Genomic DNA, 20289 nt, shown 5'->3' on the forward strand with positions numbered 1-20289 from the left:
AAAACAAAGAAATTTCTTTCCTATCTGTATTTTTGTGTGCGTGCGATAGGAAAGAAGTGATACTTTTCCTCTACAACAAGTCTTCAAATTTCTTCTTACATCTTTTTTTCTTCTACCCCTACTTTCTCCTTTTCCCTATTAGGGGGAAAAAATCATGTTGTCTTTCCCTATTAGAGGGAAGATAATCATGGCCGTGCCTCTCTACACTTGAAATTACATTGAACATAAGGGATTACATTGCACTTAGAAAAAAATAACCTAAAATTGCACATCGTATTCTAATATCTATTTCCTTGTTCACCCCCCCCCCCCCCCGCCATTAAACTCTAGGCTTCTTAAGGCCAGGAAATATTTCTTATTTATTTTGTACACCCAGTCCCCCTCTGATTTATAGTTTATCAAATGTCAATTAGAATGATGAGCCAATGAATAACTTAATCAGATTATAGAAGGTTGGCTTTCGAAAATAACTTAATCAGATTATAGAAGGTTGGCTTTCGAAAGTAATCAGGACACTGAAATTTTTAAAGGGTCCCCTGTTGATCTTTGCCCTCCATGCTGAAGGTGTCTGAGAGGCACCAGAGGGAAGGCTGAGACTCCAAAGGATTGACCCCCAAATCTGTTTTCATGAGAACTGCTGTGGCATCTTGCCATACACACACAGGCTGATGTTAATAAACCCTAACTAGAGCAGATTGTGACTATTCTCATCCTTGAACAGATGAAATGAGCCCAGCCACAGTGAGGACACTTTGCTATAATAATCTAATAAATACTTTTGAAATGATGCTTACTTTTTTCTTTTGCATTAAAGTCTAAGAGTAAAGCCAAGTAGAGTAAGAAATAAAGAACACCTTCCCTTCCCCCCAAAACCAAGCAGACATTCCAGAGATTTTGCCAGAACTCCCCATAGATTTATCACTTCTTAGGAGACTTTGTACAGAGAACTACAAAATCTCCTTTGCACTATAAGAGCCAGATGTTACTGTCAAATTGTAACCATCCGGGGCTACATGTGTACACACATTGCACAGTCATCTCTAACTGCACACAGGAGGCACAAGAAATAGAAGTTATGACCTAACTGAAGGTTTTTCGAAGCTGGAGGAAGATTGCCACCGGCTAGTTACCGTAGATGGTTTCTCTTTACCAAGACCTCCCACCACTAGGGGGCAGGATCATTCGCAACTGCAGAAGCCATGACAACAAGACTTCCAGCCCAAGAAAAGTGGTATACGTGTGCGGCAGAGATGGGATTTGTATAGCTATAGCTGAGTCTACTCCTCACACTGCTGCACCAACATTTGATCTGAAATAAACTCTTCAAACTTTAAACACACCGTATTCCTAATTACCAAAAAAAAAAAAAAACTTAGGTAAATAAAATAATTTTGGATCACTTGGCATTACAGAGTCCCTGAACTCCACTCCCCTACTCAGTGTCAGTAACTGAGAGTTGACCATTTTAAATTAAATAGAAGTTACATTTTTCCTTTTCGAGCGCTCCTGGCTAGCCACCAAGAATTGTTACATACAAATTATTCCAGCCATTCCGTTTCAATGAAGAGGTAGAATTCGGAAGGGCTTGGGGCTCCTGGGTGGCACAGCGGTTAAGCACCTGCCTTCGGCTCAGGGCGTGATCCCGGCGTTATGGGATTGAGCCCCACATCAGGCTCCTCCGCTATGGGCCTGCTTCTTCCTCTCCTACTCCCCCTGCCTGTGTTCCCTCTCTCGCTGGCTGTCTCTCTCTCTGTCAAATAAATAAATAAAATAAGAAAGAAAAAAAAAAGAATTCAGAAGGGCTTGTGTGGGTATGAGAAGAAGTTAGCTTTGATCACAAAGCCGGCCATGGTGTATTGGGAGAAAAGCTGAAGAATAAACGAGAAAACTGGTACATCACACCTGGTATAAGCAAATCCCTTCTTTGGGGACAGAGTCACAGAGGACTCTGTGTCTGGAGGACTTTGGCACAAAGTCCACAGAGTCTGGAGGACTTTGGCAAAATAAGTGTCAGTGTTAGGAGCCAGGGCGGAGTGGCATGGGAAATGGAGTGCAGGGTCTAAGTACACAGAAGGTATAAAAATCTGTAGGATGTGTGGGCTACCAAAGCCTAATGACAAATCACAAAAATGATAAGCAGAATGGTCACCTTACCCTGGTTCTATCAGGCTAACGTCTATGAAATTATTGCTGTCCTACTGGGTTTGACAAACACATGTGCAAGGTCCTATGGTTCAACCTAACCGTGTAATCCCGCTGAGTGAAAGGGAATCCTCTGCCTCCACCCATCCTGGTGTTATAGGTCTGATGGAGGATTTGCATCTAAAGATCAGAGACCTTTGCACGACCCTCCCTGGAGCGCCAGCGTTCCGCTGAGGGGCCCCTGGGGCATCCTTGGAGGTCCGCGAATGGGTTGGAGTGGAAGTCAGGTGAATGAGGCGCCGGCATTCCTGTCAGAAGTACCATTTTATTTTGTCTGCTTTCTGCTGTGGGATTCCACGGAAGATCTGGTTTGTAAAAGGAGAGGGAAAGGTCCTTACACTTTTTAAAAAATGGTTCAAAACCTATAAAGCATGTTCGTTTTGTTAAAGGAACCCCAACATAAATCTTGACTTCGGGAATATTGAAGTTTTGGGGTTTTTTTTTGAGAAATACTGTTTTATTTTTTTTTAATGTTTTTTTATTACGTTATGTTAGTCACCATACAGTACATCCCCGGTTTCCGATGTAAGGCTCGATGATTCATTACTTGCGTATAACACCCAGTGCACCATGCAATACGTGCCCTCCTTACTACCCATCACCGGCCTATCCCATTCCCCCACCCCCCTCCCCTCTGAGGCCCTCAGTTTGTTTCCCAGAGTCCATATTGAAGTTTTAGAATGGTAAACCCAGAGCGTCATGAACAAGTGTGTTGATTACATCATTTCGTGAAAGGCAGGAAAGAATTTTCGTTCTTGATGATGGTAATCTCCCTCCAGTTCGGTTCACGTCATAGTCAAAGAAAATACATTCAAAATAGCACTGTGAAATTTCGAAGGGTGAAAGGCGTATTTCTCAGCACTGAATCTTGGCGAATGGTTATATACAGAAAGAAAGTGGGTTTTTTTTTGTTTGGTTTGGTTTTTTGCCTTTAAACTATTTGGGAAAAGGGTAGAAAGAGGTATTCAAAACACAAGTCAAAAAACACTCCCATAAATATGTACGCCACATGACACGAGGGGCTGTGGGCCTTCGTGGTTCATGGCCATGCTTGAAGTGTTTATGTAGAAACTGGACGATTACTTGTGTAGAATCTGGACTGTGTCTACTTATTGAATTTGGGTGATACTTTTTATCACAAATAACCAATTAATTTAGTCCAGAAAGCAGTGGAGGTAATTGAGCAATCGGTCGATTTATTTAATGAAATTTTCTCCAAGTGGTGGGGATACATTCTTTAGTCAGTCAGTTCAGGCAAAATATGAAGGTGATTGCACTCCTGTGGTTACAATTGCAATCGAAAGACCCACTTTTTCAACAAGCTGACTTAGGCATAAAGGACTCTGAAAGTCTAAAAACAAATCTGTTTAGCAAATGTTTTTAATATGATCCCATATTTAATTTAAAATTTTATTTTTTTATTATTATTTTTTTTAAATTTAAAATTTTAAATAGCTGAGCTTATTTTGGGAGATGTTAAAGTCCCCTTCAATGTAACTCTCATTTCAAGAGTTACACTGAACGGGGCTTTCATGTCTTACAGAAGAAATGAGGGTTTTAAAATTCTTTTTTTAGTAAATAGCTAGGGGAATCTGTCTCCCACTATACTGCTGTGAGAATGAAAAACAATCTACGTGAAGAAAGGATTGTGCTAAGGGACAGAAGTACCTCTTGATTGAACAACCGTCTTATGATTTTAAAGCAAAGTGAACAAAAGCGCCTCCCAGTGGCTGGCAAAAACAAAAGCTATAATTAGATTAAAAATCTGCTGCTTGCGTGAAACCAAAAGACCCATCTGTGCAGAGATCCGAATGAAGGGCTATTTTCTTTCAAAGGTCAACTTAAGACTCTTCACATAATGATCTTTCTTACTTTACTGCACATTGTACCTCATTTCTTTCAAAATGAAGTTGGTAAGCCCAATTCCAGCCTCATTTCATTTACCGTTTAGATTAGTACTAAAAATGAGCTATGAATGTCTAGGCCCTTTGTTATGAAGGATTTTCTTTCAATGCCTATCAGAAGGGTGGCTTAGCTGTCTAAGTATCAGCTTTAAATACCTAGACTCTGTGGAACCATAGGTTGGATTCTCAGGAGGGCTGGGGAACCCCTTAATTATTCGGAACTGGATGGTGCAGCAGGCCATTTCCTACACAAGTGCCGTTCTACAAAACCTTAACAACCAAAATACTCTGCGGACATTAAAAATTCAATAACTATTTTCCTTTCGTTTGGAGAAATACCGGTTTGCTGTATGATCTCAGAAATCTAAACTCATGTGCTTTTCTTTTTTGTATCCCTTGCACTTTCTTAGCACGCTGTATCCTACGCTCTGTACGAACTTTAACAATATTTATTTACATCAAGATTGTACTTCGAATTTGGCTGAGCTAGTCCAGTATAAAGATGAGCCGGCAGAGAACCACACTTCGAAGTCCAAGTGGTTAGAAAGGGCTTTTCTGAATCTTCCCGTGATAATGTTCTAGTGATGGGGTCTTTTTAGTTCTCACGGTCTTTTTTTAGCGTTGTATTAACCCAAAGCACGTGATCTTTAGAGTCCTTTGTTGTTGATGATGATGTTATTTCATTCTGGCTGGGAAGCTCTCTTTTACCTACTGTGTTTGAGATGTTTAAATGCAACAACTGAGTGGAGATTTGCATGACAAGCTTTTTAAAAGGTTAACTCTGCCTTAACCCAAGCAACTTAAAATTTCAGTGCACTTGGAGTTTGCATACCAAGTCCACAAGGTGCCTAAAGTGTATGAACTCAACATGTGTGCAGAGTTATTAGAAACGGAATCATCGGGGCGCCTGGGTGGCTCAGTCGTTAAGCGTCTGCCTTCGGCTCAGGGCTGATCCCAAGGTCCTGAGATCGAGCCCCACATTGGGCTCCCTGCTCCGCTGGGAGCCTGCTTCTTCCTCTCCCACTCCCCTGCTTGTGTTCCCTCTCTCGCTGGCTGTCTCTCTGTCAAATAAATAAATAAAATCTTTAAAAAAAAAAAAGAAAAGAAATGGAATCATCAGAATCATCTAAATAAGCAAGTTAGAGGACTTTGCTACTTGTTCAATAGAATAGTCATCGTGAAATCCATGCCTTTAAAAGGGACTTCTTCAGACCCTCCACAGCTGGTAACGAAGGAAGAGTCTCCAAGTGGGAGAGGGGATCAGCTGGACCTGTGGGGCCTGACTCGTGTCCTCTGGCATTCACCTGTCACCAGAAGCCTTGTAAACCAGAGCTGGGCCCTGCTAAGGAAGCCAGGGGCTTCCTCTGGCCGTGGGGGCAGTGGGGAATCCTCAGATCCCAGAGAAGAAGGTGCAGCTAGAGGTGGAAATCAAGGCCACTCTCCACCTGCATTGGATCTGGATTTGAATTTGACTTTTTTGTGCGGAGGAGTGGTGAAGGAAGAAAATGGGTTTCCTCAGAGTATTATACAGGGGATTAAAAGAAATAGAAGACTCAAGTTGTGTTAGCTTTAGAAAATGATCTTAGGGGAAGTTATTTTTGATTCCCTATGCCTTAGTTTCCCAGTAAAAAAATAAAAAGAAAGGAAATAATAAGGCCTGGGCCCTCCTGGTCACGAAGGGGCAGGAGATGCTAAAATAAAAAGGCTTTTAGCTTCTGTGTGGGAAATGCATGTGTAAAATATGACTCATGCATTAAGGTGCAGGGAAATACACTGCCACCCACACTAATGATTCGCATGCATAGTTGATAGTATTCAGTCCTTCTAGAGATACAGTGGCCAACCATGTTTTTGATGACGAGAATCCTAAGAGGCAACTGGTTTCTAGGTACCCACACTCAGTGGGTAGGACATACCCCAAGGAAGATAAGAAACTTGCGGTTTGTTTGGTGTCCCAGAAGATTTCCAGACTAGAGTTTGTTTCCTTTCCCTTTTTATGAATGGCTGTAGTATTATGCTTCCGTCTGCATTTTCTACCAAAGCCATTCATAAAAATAAAAACAAAACAAAATAACAACAACAAAAAACTTTCTCGGCACAGTCTGGAGCCATTGGGTGCCAGAGGCTGGGAAAACATCCTGGCAGCCATCACCCCAACCAGCATTGAGAGCATTCAAGGGTCTGTTTGTTTGGTGGTCTGAGAAGTATGAAGTGCTGTGTGGAAGGGCAGCTGGTAGGAGTTCTGTGACACGGACTAGGCCGGGAGCCAGGGCTGGCTGAGGTTCAGACATTGTCTTTCCCCTCATTGAAGTGTCAGGACCTAATTCATGGAAAATCGGGTGAGCTGGCAGCCCTTTCAGAAGATTTCATTGAGCCCCGCAGTGTGCAGGAGTCCCATGAATGCGGGATCCTCAGCCAAAAGAGGAGGGGAACTTCTGGGCAGTAGAAACCAGTCAGCCTGCAAGAATGTGTGGGGATTTGAAACGGTTTGGGAGTAAACATGTGTACAGGTGTCACCGGCAGGAAGAAAGAGAAGGAAGAAAGTGGTCTGTCCTTACAAATGACTCTTATGAAATGAATACTCTCTCAGCACACACTTTTGAATCCTAAGAGGCAAGAAGTCCTCATCATCCTGGGTTCAGTACCACCTGGAGAAAATATCATCTCGCAATCTGGGCTTTTATGATGTCATCTCCCCTGTGATTGAAAGTCAAAGGGAAGAGCTTTTTCTTTTCAGCGAACAAAAGTGTTTTGTCATTTTAAAAAGTTTTTATCTTGTTCATCTCAAAGCAAAAAAGCTCTGATGATTTTTATCTAACATGTTTAGTACATCAGCCGTAGGACCATCACACCGTCAGAGAAATTCCGAGATGAAAGAAAACGAATAGGAGCTCTTCGCCCCGCGATAGGGTGAATTTGCCCCAACTTCTGTTATTTGAGAGAACTGTAGCGATTTTATTTTTTTCATTTGTGCCACAAAAACATGTCACGATCCACATCAGAGTAGCTCAGTTATGTTGGCAAATCCTGGTGACGTATAGACAGAAGTAAGCCTTCTATTTAGACTTGCGAGTGAGCGCTGGAAGTAATCCATCAAAAATCTTGGGCTTCAGATCCTACTCTTACATAAACCAAGAATAATTTAAATATCTTCCAAATATTTTAATTATTGGAAAACTAATTAGGCTGGGTAGAAAAAAACTTCCCTCAGATGTCTCACTCAAAAAAGAGAATTCTGTACTACATACATAATTTAAGAGCTACAGATGTAAATATAACAAAATAGTCTGCAAGTGAAACTATCAAGAAAGTGAACAAACCCACAGAATGAGAGAAGATATTTGCAAATCATATTCCGATAAAGAGTTCTGCTAAAGAACTCTCATGACGCAATAAGAAAAGACAAACTTTAACATGGGCAAGAGATTTGAATAGACATTTCTCTAAAGAAGATATATAAACTGCCAATAAACACATGAAAAGATGTTCGACATCATTTGTCATTAGGGAACATCAAGTCAAAACCACGGTGGCATTGAACCCAGTAGATGTTTATAATAAAAAGACAGGCAGTAACAAGTGTTGACAAGTATATGGAGAAATTGGGACCCTCATTCATTGCTGGGGGAAATGTAAAATGGTGCAGCTGCTTTGAAAAACTGTCTGGCGACTCCTTAAAAAGTGTAACATTGAGTTACCTCCATGACCCAGAAATTCCACTCCAAGCTCTCTGTACCCAAGTGAAATGAAAACATGTCTCCATTAAAACATATATATGAATATTCATGACATTGTTCATGATAGTCAAATGGTGGGAACAACTCAAATGTCATCATCTGACGGGTGGATAAACAAAATGTGGTATATCCATATAGGGGAATGTTATTCAGTCGTAAAGAGGAATGAAGTACTGATGGGTGCTGCAACACGGATGACCCCGGAAAACATGGTGCTAAATAAAAGAAGCCAGACACAAAAGACCATATATTGTATGATTCCGTTTACATGAAATGTCCAGAATAGGCAAATTTATAGAGATAGAAAGCTGAGTGGTTGTTTAGGGATGGGGGGGTGACTAGGAAGGCAGGAGGAAGTGGGGAGCAGGCGATAATGGGTATGGGGTTTCCTTGAGAGGAGGTGAAAATGTTCTAAAACTAGATCATGATGGTGATTGTAGAACTCTCTGAATATACTAAAAAAACCATGGAATTATACACTTTATGGGTGAATTTTATGGTGTGGAAATTGTATCTCAAGAACGCTGAGTGTTTTTGAACAAACTATTAACAAATTAGCCCCTTTCCCTCCTCAAGTGAATCTAATTTTAGAACCAATTTTTTGTCTTAAGTTTGCAGGCAAGTATCTATATTTAAAATGTGTATACTTAATTATTTTCATTATGTATGTTTCCCTTTAAAATATAACAATTTTTTTGTTTGTTTCTTCTTTAGCCACAACAAGTCGTTCAGAAGAAGCCTGCTCAGGTAAGAGATGGTCATTATAATTTTTTTCCTCCCCATTAATATAAAAAGTAGAATGAAAAAGATATGACCCCAAATTAAATCTTTGATTAGAATTTTTCTAGTTTTGATTATGTCAGCATCACAGTATTCTTGCAAATTTGTTTTGTCCTCCAGACAAAGCCAGGAATACATAGTCTGAGACTGTGTCATTAAAAACCCTAGGGAGCACCTGGCCAGTGCAGTCCCTAGTGCAGAAGACTTTTGATCTCCAGGTTTTAAGTTTGAGCCTCATGTTGGGCGTAGAGATTACTTAAAAATAAAATCTTTAAAAAAACAAACAAAAAACCTACACAATCAAGGCCTGAAGTGTGCAAAGCAAATGCAAATACTTTAAAAAATAAAATCTTTATTTCCATGCCTCATATAAAACACATATTTAATAATCTTATCATGTGTTTTGCCAACTCTTAAACATCAGATTTTGTCCTTTCCTTCGATCTATTCATATTCCATTGACTTGATACAGGATTTATTAGCTGAAAAATATATTGTGATTTATGACAGGAATGTAATCTGTTTATTACATTATTCCATAACCTTTGATAATCCCAAAAACCCTCAAAGAAAGTGGGGGAACTGGGAAATTAAGTTATCCCAATTTTGCAGATTGATGAACCCTCAGGTCCTGCCTCATTGGCTGAATCACATTTTCTGAAGTCTTGGCAACATCAAAATTAGGAGCCAATTATACTTCTCTTATTCTTTATGCCTGGTGTTCCTTGTCCTAAATATAATCTATACATAGAACCATAAGAATCATATTTATTGAGGAAGTACATCTTGAAGGGGAAAAAAAAACTGAAGAATAAATTAACCATGATCACCAAGTAGTGAGCTGTTATTAACATTTAAAAATGTCCCACTATGCTCCCCTTCTGGGTTTTAAAGAGATGCCCAGGAGAGGGCACCTGGGTGGTACTGTCAGTTGAGCCTCTGACTCTTGGTTTCCACTTGGGTCATGATCTCAGGATCATGGTCTCAGGGTCATGGTCTGGGGGTCATGGGCTCGAGCCCCGTGTTGGGCTCTGCACTCAGCATAGAGTCTGCTTGAGATTCTCTCTTCCTCTCCCTCTGCCCCTCCTCTGCTAAAATAAATAAATAAATCTTTTTTAAAAAGATGCCCAGGAGATCTGAATACACCATACAGAACCTGCTGAAATAAGTTGTTACCCAGGGTCATGGGTTACCAAGTTCTGTTCTTTGTAGAGCTCTTTTATATATTTTACAATATGCATGGGATCTTTTCCCTAGTGGTCTCTGAAAATGTACTTCACACCCTGTGCTCTTGGGACAGTGGTGCCTTGCCTGGGAAAGACCATCCAATCAATCTTGTGTGTCTCCTATTCTCTACAAATGCTGGTTGAAAGAAAATTGAAACTTCTAAACACATGTAAGCATATAGGGAAAATGTGTCAATAATTACATGTGTGTTTTAAGTCGAATAAAAGCGGAGTTCAACTGAAAAAAAACAAAATTCTCATGGCTGCCCCCACAAAAGCCAAGAGTGGTAGGGAATACTAAAAATAAATACCCAGTGTTTGAGTGTTTGTAAACAATATTTAAACAAAACAAAATATAAACAAAAACATTTTAAATAGGAGATTCCAAAGATATTTAGCCTCTCATTTTTCATCAATAAGAACTTCAAGAGAAAGTAAATTTAAAAGTCAGTGCATTTGGGTCAGAGGTTACTGCAGTGTTCACTGTTGCATCACTGGCTGTGAACACTAGATTAATAACCTTATGTGGTCCGTTAATGACATTGACTCAGTCTCTATTCTTGGTGTTGTAGGGGAGATGAGGCCAAGAAAAACAGTCATTGCATCTGAGAAATGTGTAGTCTAGTTAAGAGGTTCTTAACGTTGGCTGCATATTAGAATAACCTAGAGATTGTATATATGGATATTGTATATATCTATCACCGTGTGTGTGTGTGTCTCTGTGTGTATATGTATGTATGTATATGTGTGTGTGTGTGTGTATATTATATGTATATTTGTGTGTGTGTGTGTGTGTGTGTGTGTGTGTGTGTGTATCTCACATGTGTATATATGCCTGGACCCTGCCCAGCAGTGTGTGGAGCCAGCGCTTGTGAGGCAGTTGTAAGCATCTCTTTCAAATCGTATGTTTGGTGATGTCAGGTTGATAGCTTAAAAGCCACTACAGTGTGAGTATTTACCCCACGGAAACTGACTGCTACAAATCAGGACCTTTTTTTTCCCGGATAGCAAGTTTACCTGCATACCACTGACCCCACCCTTCAGTGATTCTGATTATCTGGTCTGAAGACCCAAGCATCATTCTTTCTATGAACTCCCCACATGATTCTAATGTGTAGCCAGCCAGGGGTGAAGAAGATACTGGGTGAACACACATGAGAAGACGTTTGAACATTTGTTGAACAAATGACCGCAGAATGCCAGCGTATGTGAGGCACATAGGAGATGCAGATGGACGAGAGGAATGCCATGTGTTACTTAAGGGGATAGTTCTTGGAAGACTTTTTAAGATTTATTTATTTATTTGAGGGAGAAAGAGAGAGAGTGTGTGGGAGTAAGCAGGGGGAGGGGCAGAAGGAGAGGGAGAGATAATCCCAAGCAGACTCCCCGCTGAGCAGGGAGCCCAACACAGGGCTCGATCGCAGGACCCTGAGATCATGACCTGAGCTGACATCAAGAGTGGGTCACTTAACTGAGGAGCCATCCAGGCACCCCTGGAAGCCTTCTGATTTTGTTTGTGTTGTTTAATTGCAGAGGGGAAAATGGAGATGTAAGTTAGGGAAAGAAAGAAAGATGTTATCAATGAAATGAGTGGCATATTCAAAAGTAGAGAGGCAGAAACAAATAAATGGTAGGTGGAGATTGTCGATGTGGCCGAAACTGATGGCAAATTGGTCAGTGATACACCAAGAAATCATAAATACTTTCCCAAGAGAATCAGGAATATCAAAGAAAGCACAGATGAATTGGGTTGGTCTTCACTGATCCATCTGGCTGTTTTACAGACCTTTCTCCAGATTTGCCCTCCAGAGGAAGAGTTCAGAGTTTAAAAAAAAAAAAAAGTGAGCTCATTGGGCTTCCTAATCTATATTGTCTAAGGATACAGTGATGAATTATATAAACATGGGGGCTACGTGGAAGTTCATGGAGGATAATGTAAATTTAACACTACATTCAAAAGGATCTCTTCCTTTTCCATCTGTTTATTTCAAAATACCCTCCCAGATGGCTTTTCCATGTGGCAGTCTGGATTAACTCAGGCTCGTATCCTCTCTTCATCAACAGTACTTCGAGGGGCTCCATTCAGATCCTGTTTTGAGGTGGTGAAAATTTTAATACAATTAAATATTTTAGGTCTAAAGAAAAGGGCTCAGCGCTGTGTAAAGAGACCTAGATTTTGCTTTTTGGCCCCATCACTGGATGAATTAATCTCTCTGTTCCCTACTTACCCATCTATGCACCGGGATAAGAACATACCCCCTTGCTCCCAAGAAAATTTGGAGAGATTCGAAATTATATAAATTCCAGGGTGTATTGCTACGTTCTGACTTATTTTTGGATGCTGGGTTTTTTTCATTTCCAGAGATTTATACTCTCCAGAATCCTAGAATTCGCATTAGTTCAAAACTACTATCTTTTTGACCTCTGGTGTTTTCACTGCACTTTTTAAAAATGAAGCTTGTTTTAACTAAGGGGGAAATGTTACAGTAATTGCTACATCCTCTCATTAGGACTAAAGCAGTCAGAATCACTGTTCTCGTATGTATGTCACATTTATATGGAATTACAAAGACTCCATTGTAAACCACTCTAATACTATCAAATTCTGAAAGCTCCCCAGAGCTTCAAGAACGCCACTTCTTAAAACTGGAATACAAAGCAGCAAAATCCATTCTGAGGAGACAAGTCTAGAATTACGATAAGTTTCAAAATCTCGATCTACGTTTATGTATATAAATACATGTGTCCAGAGAAGAATAAAAATTTAAGGGAAGCCCTACTGCAGGGATTTGTGTTCATAAAAGCCCAGCAGGTGCCGTCAGCGAGAGACCTCGGGTGTGTCCCACATCCTCACAGGAACCTTAATGGGCTCTCAACAATCTAAAGAGAAAAATCCGCAATAGTCACATTAATTTTTTAAATTACAGAGACAGTGAAAACACAGCTTACTGGGAGAATTCTGCCATATTTTTATTTAAAATGACAAATTAAGCCACACATAGAAATTAGCTACTATGTTCGTTTTTTAGCGATTTGAAACAGTTGACTTCTCCACCACATGGATCATGTCCTTAACTTTAGTAGGAAATAGTGGTAGGATTTGTTGTCGTCGTTGTTATATACGAGAACACCGTAAGAGTATGAGGTTATTCTTATGGGTAGAGGGAGCCTTGTTTCTCAAGTTTGTATTTCGGTAAGAATAAATCTCCCGCCATCTCCGACTTCTAAAAAGATTTTGCTGGTTGGTTGGATATCTTACTGTTTCTTGATTTCCTTCTTTTAAGGCTTTAAGCGGAGATCAGAAATGACTCCTGCTCTTTAATTCAGACCTTTTTTCCTCACCTGCGTCCTACCCAAAGGGAAAACAGGTTTTAAAAAATCCTAACGGGGTCCTTAACTTTCACCCCAATTTCCTCATTGTTGTACTATCTTGGCCAGCTCCGCCTCTAGCAATTAAGACAGGTACAAACCTACCCCTTTGCAGTTTCCCAAGGAGAGGTTTGGAAAGTTCTCTCTTTCTAAAAGAGTAGAAACAAAGCTTTCTGTTTCAAAGTAGAGTTTTTACCTGCAAGTAACATCTCCTGTGGGTGTGTGTACCGGGGCAAAGAACTCTCAGTAAGCCTGGTTATCATGGGATTTTTTCCCCTCTTAAAAAAAAAAAAGGTTGAATGTTTTTACAGGGACTTCAAGGGCTGTTTTAAGGATGTTTATATTTCAGACAACCTAGACATTGTTTGGAGCAAAATGAGAGATTTCATTTTGGGACAAGCAAGTTGATGAATTGCAGTCAGCCTCTTGTCCTTGAAGAAGGCATTTTTACTAGGAGCTCTTGGTCTAGACATACAAAGGAGAGAGGAGGAGGGAGACAGAGGGGAGAGCATTCTCAATCTAACACTTGTCTTTTAAATGGTACGTTGGCCAATGCAGTAAATAGTTCCTAATAAATCAGACTTGCAAATAGTCACTCTTCTACTCACTCAGGGAACGCAGTGATTTATGCTGCCTAAGTCATAAAGAGTACTGATTTATTTATTTTCCTACGTATGCTCTTTCAAGCTGGTAAAACATTTTGTGAGCCAGTAAATGTTTGGTACCAACTGGCAAAACATGAAGAATTCTATCAAAGCCCAGCCTGAGTGGCACTGTTTTGTTGTATAGGACATACTTTTTGATTTAACCTCTGACCTCTGACATGCAGAGGTCAAGGGAAAAGGAGAGAGCACAGTAGAAACCAATGTTTAACCCTTACAGTAAAGTCGCTCAAGGATATAATCGCACAGAGGTGGGGCAAGGAAACATATCAATATGATTATTTTTTTTTAAAGATTTTATTTATTCATCCGACAGAGATAGAGACAGCCAGCGAGAGAGGGAACACGAGCAGGGGGAGTGGGAGAGGAAGAAGCAGGCTCATAGCGGAAGAGCCCGATGTGGGGCTCAATCCCAGAACGCCGGGATCACGCCCTGAGCCGAAGACAGACGCTCAACCGCTGTGCCACCCAGGCGCCCCTATCAATATGATTATTAACCATAAGCATACGAAGTACTTAGCTTGGCTAACCCTTGTAATAAAGGAATGTGGGCAAGGTGAGCTCAGATGTGTCTTGTCAGGGACCGTCTCCGAGAGATGACATAAACTTGTAACAGAAGTGAAAGAACCTCACTCAATTTCAGGCCATAGAAAAACCTCCACAGGGCAAAATTAAGTGTTTCTGGGCTTGCCAGATTTCCCATAGGACTTTTTTTTTTTTTAAGTATGACTGTTTTTAACCATGTGGTGAAGTCCATAGATGAGGTTAAAAAGGAAAATGGCAATGTCTGCCTGCTTTTCCTCTGCATTTTGAAGTAAGTTGAATAAAAACCAATTGTTGATCCAATATTCAGACTTTCTTCTCATTATCCAAACATGCTGACCCAAATTAATATGAATAAATAGTAACTGGTTTTAAAACCTGGTCTTTCTAAAAAAAAAAAAAAAAAAAATCCTTAATGTTTGAATAGCAATATGTTGCTTGGTTCAAAGACACTTATTTTACATTCAGGAAGTGGTTGCTGGACACTCGAATGTATGTTGAGAAATTGTTTGTTGACATTACTATTACTGATATTTCCTAATTTTAACCAATGGTCCTAACTCAGGACAATGAAAAATGTTTGGTGAAAAAAGTTTGATTAAAATCCGGAAATGTTTTTTTCCCTGGCAGTAAACACAATAGATATGCAAAAACTGGGGCGCCTGGGTGGCACAGCGGTTAAGCGTCTGCCTTCAGCTCAGGGCGTGATCCCGGCGTTATGGGATCGAGCCCCACATCAGGCTCCTCCACTATGAGCCTGCTTCTTCCTCTCCCACTCCCCCTGCTTGTGTTCCCTCTCTCGCTGGCTGTCTCTATCTCTGTCAAATAAATAAATAAATAAAATCTTAAAAAAAAATAGATATGCAAAAACTTACACACCTAGAAAAGCAAGAGAAAAGTTTTCTCCTGGTCTCTGCCACCAATAAACACGTCTGGAATATAACCACTAAATACCCTTTGACGTAATCGTTTTTAAAAACTTTGCTGAGGCGCCTGGGTGGCGCAGTTGGTTAAGCGCCCAACTCTTGGTTTTGGCTCAGGTCATGATCTCAGGGTCATGAGATCAAGCCCTGTGTCAGGCTCCGCGATAAGCATGGAGCCTGCTTAAGGTTCTTTCTCTCCCTCTTCCTCTGCCCCCCTCTCTCCCTCACTAAAATTATAATAATAATAATAATTAATAAATAAAAATAAAAGCTATTTTGCGTAAAAACAAGAACATTCCTCAACAGTTTTGGAGATGTTGAAATAAATTTCCTTCTTCTGAATGCTTCTTCCTTCATGCAAAAATCCTTTTGCTACATCTTAAGCTATTTTTCAAATATGAGGCTCCTTCGGTAAGCAGAACTGGCACGGAAAATTGGTAGAGCTCGCGGCCCTCAGAAATGGTGACTTACAGAATCCTGAAACTTGAAGTGAGTTCACACGTGAAATGATTTCCCTGTCTGCAACGTGTGACTCCCTTCTCAAGATAGTGGTAAATATTCCTTCACCCCAGGAAAGAAATCTGTAGTATCCTGGGGATGAACGTTACCTCTGTTTACGATAATTTCAGTGACAGAACGCTGATCAAGGGTGCAGATGAGACAAACAGGAGTGCATTTTAGAAATCGAAGACGTCTTGTTCTGTTTTGGAGGCGTTATTTAAAATTTTCTTTCTCAGCAGTCTCTCATTGAATCACAGGTAAAGAAATAAAGATAGAATGAGTAATTGTAATTAACAATAATTATTCCACACTAGATCTTACAGGGTTTTATACTGGCTTTTTGTTTGTTTGTTTGTTTGTTTTCTTCAAAATTTCCCCATTCGGTTGTCACTTTTTTTTTTCTTACCCTGCTGGGCGGTTAGATGGCTATTGTCATTACTGGTCTGACGCAGTGAGAATATGACATGAGTTACACAAGTCATTAATGTCAGGGTGATGTTGGTGGGCAGAGACCTCCAGGATCAACCTTCTTTCCTTAAACACCCCTCAATAAAAACCTTAACACTGACTTTATTAAGTTGATGGCAACGCGTGCAAGGTAGTCCTGACGCTTGTGTATTTCTAGACACATAAAGCTAAAATAAAGAAAGGACGGGGTACAAATGCCTTAAATATCCTAACTTCTTCAGTCTCCTTTAAAAAATATATTTCCCTCCTAGCATTTCCACCAGAATGCCTTCCACTTGGCAGGATATCTGGTTTATATATGTTCCATGTAACGTATTTTTAAAAAATCTGATGTAAAGTTTTCCTAGTTGGAGGAAATAATCACTTTCCATTAAGTTAAACAGCCTCAATCCATTTTAAATGAAAATATCTGACAGAGAAATAGAAAAACTCAGCTCTGTGGTCTTGCGGGGTCACTTAGCTGCAGATGGAACTGGAGAAATCGGTTTCTGGTCCTTGCTGCTGAGAAAGAGAGTCCACTCTTTCTGTTCTGACGGGACTGGTGGAGATATTCAGGAGCGTGAAAAACTCTGAAATGGGTCATTCTGAGTCCTTAAGGATTTGAACATATTAAGACGACAAAAAGAATTTGTCATGAAACGCTAATGACTCTTCCTAGACAACCAGGTATTTGTAGGCTTATTGGCAAGATAGCTGAAATTTCAGATGTATTTTTAGCCTGCAGCATTTCACAATAAAAGAGTTGCAGAATTCTTTGCCATCAAGGAGGAAAAAATAAGGATTTATTAAAGCCGACACGGACTGCTGTCATTTTGCTCTCCTTAACTACACGCAAAGAAGGGGATCACGAGGACCCGACTCCTAAAATGTGCAAGGAGAGTATTTCCGTTTCCTGGTTCCATTTAGAATTCACTGGCCTCCCTTCCACTGCAGACCTGCTGTTTAGTCTGCATCTGAAAATTAAACCCAGAGCTTCGGCTCTCACATTAAGTACTAAATTTTCCTCCAGCACACACCCTCGCTTGTGTCTGTGTGCTAAGATGGACGATTGGACTCTTAAGACGTTTTAAAATTCCATCAAGCATTCGAAGATAAGGTTGGATATGGGGCTGTCTTCTTCCTCCTTTTGAGTCCATGAGCGGAAGTACGCCCAAAGGTAAATGCCACATGCTGGAAGTGCAAACTATATTTCTAGGTTTTAGTGGGGTGTTTTTTCAAGCTTCACCAAAGCAATGAAAGAGTTACGTTTATTAAATTCCTTTTTTTTTTTTCACGAACGAAAGAAAAACTAAGGCAAAATGAGTGCGATTTTCCAGGAGTCATAATAAAAATATAGCTTTCCAGCTCTGCCCACTTTCCTTTCCTTCTCATCGGTTTTCTGCCCAAAACACTCCCATGTTTCGCCCCAATGTGGTGCAAGCCTCCGTTGTCTTTGTAAAGTAGCCGCGTGATTAGCTGGGAGCTGTTCAGTATTTTAGAGGTCTTGGTGGCTGGTGCTCATAAAAATGTCACTGTGCACTTGCACTTGGAAAAGTCTTTTTATCCTGCATTCCTGAAGCCCCATTCCAACAGTTAGCCTCCTTGACCAGACTGCTGCTGTTTGCCTTCCCACCTTGCGGACCAGCCTCTAATGAGATGTGGTTCACTCTTGGCTATCGAGTTTCCACCTCCTTATTGCCTCAGAGCTGCTCTCGGGGGGGCTACTCAAAGCTCAGAGGTCCCTTGGCCATATGTTGCAAATTAAATAGATATCTCAAGGTGCAAGCTATGGTCTAGAAGGAGTGGCAGTGTCTTCTAAGTCACTGAAGAGGATTGAATCTCAGGGGTCCCAACCAGCTACTCTACTATGGAAATAAGATTCCTTGGGGACGCCAGAGCCAGCTGCCTATTCCGTTACATCACTGGTTTCCATCCACACTTTGCACCACACAAGGGCCCTGTGTGAGGTCTGGTCAGCTGTGACACGTAGGGCAGCCGAGGGTGGGTTTTCCAAGTTCAATCTTTTTTCCTGACAGGGAAGATTTTTCTTCTCTTAATTATATCCATACTTTTGTCACAGCAACCACACATGTAGCAAAAGTTAAGTCACTGAAAAGGTGAGAACAGAGGTTTGCAGAGGTGAGAAGTGCCACACGCCCCACCGTCATCCGCTTGGCAGCCATGCTGTCCCTTGGAGGGTGGCCAGTCGGGGCCATGCCAAGACGAGGGAATGCTCCACTAACTAGACATTTGAGAAAACCATCATTCGGAGCATGTGAGAGCCACATTACTTCCCAAAGTTAACAGAGTGCGGCTCCCACCCTCTGACATCCTACTTACATACCCAGGACTAACTGACAGCTACTAGTAGAAGAATTTCAAGGTCAGCGGAAAGATTCATTAGTCAAACAACTATCCATGCTGTTAAGTAAAGGAAACAATATGAGGGACCATCATTTTCAGCTGAGCTGTGTCTAAGGGATTTAAATAAACCACTTACATATCGGGAGCTTCAAGAGCTCAAATCAAGCAAAGTTTCTGGGAATGTTTTGAAAAGCCGATCGCATTCCATCTACTGCAAGGTCTTTGTAAGTTCATGGCCTGAAAGTTCTATTTCCTTCCGGATTTGGAAGTACTTTGGTTTCCAGATAGTATAGAAAAATCGGGCACTTGGAAATTGGAATAATTACAGCTAAATCCGGAAAGTTTTCCAGCTTGACCAAGTTCTATTAATTTGTGAGCCATAAGAAGGAGGAGTAAAAGATACCTGCCAGCGTTTATGCTGTGGTCTGTTTCAGAGCAGTACCCTGAGTTCACACCTTGGGTCATAATGAGAAGTGAGTCACTGGGGGAAGGATGAAGAGCGGATCTGCCGAACAGCTTAGTGACTTTCTGGAATTTAAATATTAAGTGAAAAGACAAGGTCATAGGGCAGCCGAACATTGGCTTGTCTCTCTTCCGTCCGTATGGCTTTGATCATGCTACATCCTCCTTTGTGGCCGGGACTCCACAGAGAATCTCAGGGTCATGGCCTGTTGCCTATCAAGAGGTATAAACCTGCTGCTTAAATATGTGGAGCCCTCAGTTTGGGGGTTGGGCACGGAGGGGAGGTAGCCTCATACGTTCCACATTTCCCACATAACCCGAAGCAGACTAAACAAAACCGGTGTGAAATCTCATGACTTGATGCTGCTGTGGTTTTATTTTTTAAGCTGTAATCCATTCATTTGTATGTGTGTTTATTCCCAGGATTTACAGCTTTCTCCGTCTTTGGGGGAAGAGAATGTTTGAAACCTTTTGCAAGGGGTTTGCAGTAAGCAGTGGTCTGTGATTAAAGCCCCGGGTAGAGAGAGAGTGTGTGTGAGTGTGTGTGTGTGTGTGTGCGCACACATTCATGTGAGTGTGTGAGTGCCGGTTCGTGTGGGTTTTTTCCCTCCCGTTCGCTGCTCTTACGCAAAAGCGTCACACATGGTAGCATTTAGGAGCTCCTTCACAGCTGAAGTGTTTCAAACACTAATGAATGGAAGTTTGGTCATATGATGCAGACAAGCTTTAAGCACGCTTTGCTGAATGGTGTACTGTAGTGACCTGGGAAAGGAAGAGAGGTATAAATTGTGTCAGTTAGCCACCCAGACAAAATGAAGCCATGTGGAAAATCAAATCTATTAAAGTATGAAGACTGTTATAAGCTGTTTTAAGCTGGCCATTCTTAAAGGGGCTCAGTTTGCTGCAGGAGTAAATGTTTACCTCTTCTCCCAGATCTTTTTCACATGCCGTCTTATGAGACAGTGTGCAGCATTTGATAAAAATCATCCTCTCACTAACGACACTTTTATCAGAAATGTTTATTGTCTCCGCTTTACCACCCATGTCCTGAAAGGTACTGCACATTTGTTAAATAAGCAAAGGGAAAGAGAACCGTGCAGCTCAAGCCAGCTTGCAGAAACTCCAACAAATTCCAGAGCCATAAGGGATCGGGGAGGAAAAAAAAAAAA

This window comes from Ursus maritimus, unplaced genomic scaffold (genome assembly GCF_017311325.1).
Source record: "Ursus maritimus isolate PB19 unplaced genomic scaffold, ASM1731132v1 scaffold_21, whole genome shotgun sequence".
Taxonomy (NCBI): Eukaryota; Metazoa; Chordata; class Mammalia; order Carnivora; family Ursidae; genus Ursus; species Ursus maritimus.